A 6,893-nucleotide genomic window follows, 5' to 3' on the forward strand; every position below is an offset into this window, starting at 1 on the left:
GTGGATTTGGTAGACGGAAACTGAAAGAAGCCTGTCACAATATATATATGTGTGTGTCTTTGTGTCTGTATTTGTCTCCCATTAATGCTTGACACCAGTATTGGTGGGTTTATGTCCTCGTAACCTAGCAGTTCAGCAAAAGAGACTGATAAAATAAGTACTAGGCTTAAAAAGGTAAGTCCTGGTGTCGATTTGTTCGACTAAAACCCCTCAAAGCAGTGCTCCAGCATGGCTGCAGTCAAATGACTGAAACAAGCTAAAGAATATATATATATATATATATATAATATATAATATATATATGATAATTCATTTGTGTGTGTAGGGGTAGAATGTTGTAGAGATTGTTTCCCTTGTTTAACCCTAGGTCAGTCATGATCCAGTAGCCCTACAAGAGTAAATTGGTATGATCTGAGAACGATTTGGGAGCTATCTCTTGTAGATTGAGGACCATGTGAAGCTCCCTAATTAATTCAAAGAAACAAGTGCTGGGAAGCGATGTCCCATAAGATATGCTAGAAATAGCAACCAAATCTCCCTTAAGTTATATTGTATGGTCATCAAGTGGTAAAGATACATTAGATTATATGATCATAGGTGTGCTGAGACAGGGCTGACCTGGGGCCAAATAATGCCTACAGTAAAGAAGGTCACATTAGACACTGTAATCTTAGATACATTGTGTCCAATAAAAGAGAGGATGGGACATTTCTGATCATAGATCTGCTGGATCAACTAACCTGGGGCTAAACAATGACAGCAAAAGCTGTTTCTTGAGCTGATGTGGTAGGCCTATATGTAGCCATTTTATTTGTTAGAAATAGTAGCCAAATCTTTACAATCACACCCCGACAAGGAAGGAGATATTAGATAATGGAGTTGTAGATACATTATTTCTGAATAAAAGACAGGATGGTCGCAACTGGAACGCCTTTGATTTTAGGTTTGAGGAATCAGAGCTGCCCTAGGGCTAAATGAAGAAACAAGGAACACATTGGATAAGGTAGTCCTAGGTACACTATGTCTGAGTATAAGATGGAATGGTCATAGTTGGAACACTTTTGATCATAGGTCTACTGGATTAGGATTAGGATTACTTGGGGTTAAACAACAACAACAACAATAACAGCTGTGTCTTAAGCTAATATGGTGAGCCTATGTGTAGTTGTTAGACTTGTTAGAAATAGCAACCAAAGCTCAACTTACACCCCAACCTCTTTACAAAGAGTAGAACACTTTGAATAATGTAATATTTCATACACTTCAAATTCCGCTGAGGTTGACTTTGCCTTTCATCCTTTCGGGGTTGATAAATTAAGTACCAGTTGTGTACTGGTGTCGATATAATCGACTGCCCCCCCCCCCCCCCCCCCCCCCACGCAAACGAATATTTTCGATATAACACCCAAAACAAATGGTCAGGGTGGTTGTAACTGGAACGTATTTGATCAAATGTTTAGTTCATGTATGCGGTCCCGGGCCTCAACTACATTAGCCACCATCTTTAATTCAGTAACCATGTGGACTTTTCATTCTCACTTTTTGATTTTGTTTTTGGAAGAATTATTCTTCTTCACTTGATGATGATGATGAACTGTGTGTGTTTGTATATGCGTGTGTATAAGTGTAAAATCGTGTAAAATCAAAGCTATGTCTGCTTAAAACTGTTTCTTTGCCCTTTCTTCTCTAACACATATATACTCCCATACACACATTTATCTACCTATCCATCTATTTATCTATCTATCTATCTATCTATCTATCTATCTATCTGTCTCTCTATCTATCTATTATCTATCTATCTATCTATCTATCTGTGTGTATATATATATATATATATATATATATATATATATATGCCTGTGTGTGTATACAAACACACACACAGACATTATATATATATATATAGCCTGTGTGTGTATACAAACACACACAGACATATATATATATATTATATATATAATATATATGTGAAAAACGGTTAGATAACAAAAGAAAGAAAAAGACCTCAATATTATGTAAATAGAGGAAATTTATCTATAAAATAATATGTTAAATTCTTCTGTGTGTAAGAGTCCTCAACCGATGTTAGGCGATAATCCAAAAAAGCCATATTAGCTCTTAGTGAAGAATAACGTCGTCCGGGAGGTAATTTATTGGTAAAAACGGTAAGATAACATATATATATATATATATATATATATATATATATATATAGTGTGCATTATCATACTTGACCGCTAAATCTACAGGTTTTTTTTCAATTCTCTCTCCACTTATTTTCTCTCATTCCTTTCTGTTGAAGAGCATAGGCTCGAAACATAAAAGGCTTTTTCATTTTCCTAAGCATCAAACTAATATACTTGTTCTTTATACATCTACCTTCATCTTTTGCTTTTCTATAAATTTCAACCATATATATATATATATATAATCAAAACAAGCAACAAGGATATTTGTTGAAATTATATGGATAATATCATACTAAATTCTGGTGCCTCAACTTAAGTACCATATTCATCTGAATCTATCTATCTAATATATATTGTGTGTGTGACTGTGTGGTAAGAAGCTTGCTTCCCAACCACATGGTTCTGGGTTCAGTCCCACTGTGTGGTATCTTGGGCAAGCATCTTCTACTATAGTCTTGGGCTGACCAAGGCCTTGTGAGTGGATTTGGTAGATAGAAACTAACAGAAGCCTGTCGTATATATATGTGTGTGTGTGTGTGTATGTATGTATTTGTATGTCTGTGTTTGTTCTCCCACCATCGCTTGACAACCGATGTTGGTGTGTTTACAGCCCTGTAACCTAGCGGTTCAGAAATAGAACTGATAGAATAAGTACTAGGCTTACAAAGAATAAGTCCTGAGAGTCGATTTGTGCGACTAAAGGTGGTGCTCCAGCATGGTCACAGTCAAATGACTGAAACAAGTAAATGAATATATATATATATATGTGTGTGTATATATGTGTGTGTGTTTGTATATGGATGTATTTATGTATCTATGTAAATATGTATGTATGTATATATGTATGTATATATATATATGTATATATGTATGTATAAATGTATGTATATATGTATACACACACACACACATCGAAGTGTACTGTATACCCACCCTACTGATAGATATATGAGTGCATTTTTCCCTGAGTTATGGACTTTTAGACACACACACACACACACACACACAGCACGTTCACCCTGGCAGCAAAACAAAATTAAAGAAAGGTAACTCTTGTTTACTTATTTTCTTAAGATAATCACAAGAGGTGATACCAGTAACAAATACTCTGCCAATCTTTCTGTCTTTCTCATTATCTCCCTTCTCTTTCTCTCTTTCAAACTGCATCTATTATTTTTCTTATCTCACTTATTTATTTACTTTCGACGGAGGAGAGGAGAGACGGATGGAGGCGTAAGAGGGTGTTGCAAACTGCCTATCTATAATTGTATTCCTTAGCCCTACTCTCTCTCTCTCTCCCTTTCTCTTCTCTACTCTTACTTCATTTTCTTTTCTTTTTGTTTTAGTAGTATGTATGCATGCACTTCTAGTTTCTTTTTTTTTTTCATGTGTGAAATGAATTCTCTTGCTCAAGGAGTGAATGTTCTGTCTGGTCCAGGAATTGACCTCATGAACTCCTGATTGTGAGTCAAACTCAGATTATATATATATATATATATATATATATATAAAATATTATTCGAGACAAAACCACTATTTTGCAAAACAAACAAGGAAAGACTTAATTAATACATAAAATTTTAATAAATAGTCAAAAAAACCGCCACTACAATCGTTTCTTGTCTTGATCGACAATCTTCAGGTGGACTTCCAATAATTCAGTGTCAAATTATGAAGTATATATATTATAATATACTTTATTTAAAGCAGCAGAAAATTCAACAAAACATGTTACTCTGAGTTTCACGTGAAACTCAGAGAGTAACAGGTTTGTGTTGAATTTTCTGCTGCTTTAAATAAAGCATATTACTCTACCACTGGTATTTGAGTACTCTTTTTTCCACCTTGTTTCACATTTATGTGTTTACTCCAGTATATATATATATATAAATGTAATATGTGACAATTATTCGGTAGCCATTATAACACTCCGAGTTTCGAATGCCAAGGTGGAAATCCACGCCACCATATCTTCAGTTATCCAGCCATTAGATAGCATTTTTTCCGATGCAGGCAATAACAGAGGAATTTAAGACTGGCTATCCCTGGGAGCTCCTCTATGCTGATGACCTTTCTCTTATAGCCAAATCACTACTAGAACTAGAGAAGAAATTTCAGACATGGAAGCAAGGTCTAGAATCAAAGGGCCTTAATCTAACAAAAACCCAAATCTTTGTAAGTAGAAGAGCAGATAAATCACTAACCCCTTCAGGTAGATGACCCTGCTCAATCTGTAGAAAAGGTGTAGGTAGAAATTTCATAAGGTGTACCCAGTGTAGGTTATAGACACATAAGAGGTGCAGAAATATCAGAGGATGCTTAACAAGGAAAATAGTTTTTGTGTGTGGTAGGTGCACAGGTACAATAAACACTACAAATGTACAGAAAATAGACTTCATCAACTGCCAGTGGGGTAAGCTAGAGGCTGTTGATAGCTTCTGTTACCTTGGTGACCAGGTCAGTAGCAGTGGGTGGGGGTGCACTGAGAGCATAGCTGCCAGAATAAGAACAGTAAGAGTAAGGGATGTTTTATATGACACATTCTACCAGTTTACGAAGTTTGAAAGTGTTTAGTTACAAAAAATTATTTTTTAAATCTGTCGGTCAAAAGGTAAAGATCTGGGTATGTTGATGCGGACAGGAAAAATAGAACACAATATATAAATAAATGTGCATAATTTTATTAATACTTAGCAGAAGCGACAGGGTGACTCAAGGTGCAGAGAGTTTTGGGCATTAACACATGAAACCTTTGCACATATATATTAGAGAGTGGGGGGAGATGACATATCATCATCATCATCGTTTAACGTCCACTTTCCATGCTAGCATGGGTTGGATGGTTCAACTGGGGTTTGGGAAGCCAGAAGGCTGCACCAGGCCCAGTCTGATCTGGCAGTGTTTCTACAGCTTGATGCCCTTCCCAACGCCAACCACTCCATGAGTGTAGTGGGTGCTTTTTACGTGCCAGATGGGGCTGGCAACGGCCATGATCGGATGGTGCTTTTTACGTGCCACTGGCACGGAGACCAGTCGAGGCGGCGCTGGAAACGGCCACATTTGGATGGTTCTCTTATGTGCCACCGGCACTGGTATCACAACTACAATTTCCATTGATGTTGATCGATTTCGATTTTCACTCTAAACATAGAGGGGACAAACAAAGACAGTCAAACGAATTAAGTCAATTACATCGACGCCAGTGCGTAACTGGTACTTAATTTATCGACCCTGAAAGGATGAAAGGCAATGTCGACCCCGGTGGAATTTGAACTCTGAACGTAACGGCAGATGAAATACGGCTACGCATTTCGCCCAGCATGCTAACGTTTCTGCCAGCTCGCCGCCTTTAGTGTTGACTGCTGCCTTGTAATATCATTCAACCACAGAGATGTCTCCATATAATAAGCAGTGTGTTCCCTCTGGGGCAAAGAGCCCCGAGAAGCTGATTGGTGCAGACAGCGATGACAGAAGATAAAGCAGGAGTGAACAGAGAACGAAAACATGATGTTCACAGCTGTTTCCAGCTGTGATCACAGGACTGGCTTACCTAGGGCTAAAGCAATGTCAACAACACTAACAACCCCACCAACAGGTCCACACTGTACTATGCTGTTTTACATGCCATATGTTTTAAAAACAACATACTGCACACACACACACACACACACACATATACACAAGTACATATATATCTATATCCGTCTATCTATCTATATATATATATATATATATATAAACTTACTTGCAAATGGATACATGGCATTCAATAAAATTAAAAATATAAATTATATATATATACTCTCTTTACTCTTTTACTCTTTTTCTTGTTTCAGTCATTTGACTGCGGCCATGCTGGAGCACCGCCTTTAATCGAACAAATCGACCCCGGGACTTATTCTTTTTTTAAGCCCAGTACTTATTCTATCAGTCACTTTTGCCGAACCGCTAAGTAACGGAGACATAAACACACCAGCATCGGTTGTCAAGGAATGCTAGGGGGACAAACACACACACACACACCACACACACACACACACACACATATATATATACGATGGGGTTCTTTTCAGTTTCCGTCTACCAAATCCACTTACAAGGCTTTGGTTGGCCCGAAGCTATAGTAGAAGACACTTGCCCAAGGTGCCACGCAGTGGGACTGAACCCGGAACCATGTGGTTGGTAAACAAGCTACTTACCGCACAGCCACTCCTGCGCCTATAAAAATAACTTGCCTCCCCGGCGGGGAATCGAACCCCGGTCTCCCGCGTGACAGGTGGGGATACTTACCACTCTACTACTATATATATATTACATTGCTTACAAACAGTTGCAGGTCAGTGACTGGAATGGCCCCCGGTCATAGAAACTCTGCCTCAAAAGACCCCATCTGCCTAGCTCAAGCATACAAGGTTGGGTGTGTAATTATGAGGTTGATAATGGAGCTGTGTAAAAAGCACTTGCGCTGCTGCCACATGGAAGCACTCATGCTGATGGCACGTTAAAAGCACCCAGCGCACTCTGTAAAGTGGTTGGTGTTAGGAATGGCATTCAACTGTAGAAGCCATGCCAAATCAGATTTGGAGACTGGTGCAGCTCCCCAGCTTGCCAGCTCTGATCAAACCTTCCATCGCATGCCAACATGGAAACAGGTGTTAGGGATGATGATGATGATATAAATAATATTCATATATGTATGTT

Source organism: Octopus sinensis, linkage group LG29 (genome assembly GCF_006345805.1).
Source record: "Octopus sinensis linkage group LG29, ASM634580v1, whole genome shotgun sequence".
NCBI lineage: Eukaryota > Metazoa > Mollusca > Cephalopoda > Octopoda > Octopodidae > Octopus > Octopus sinensis.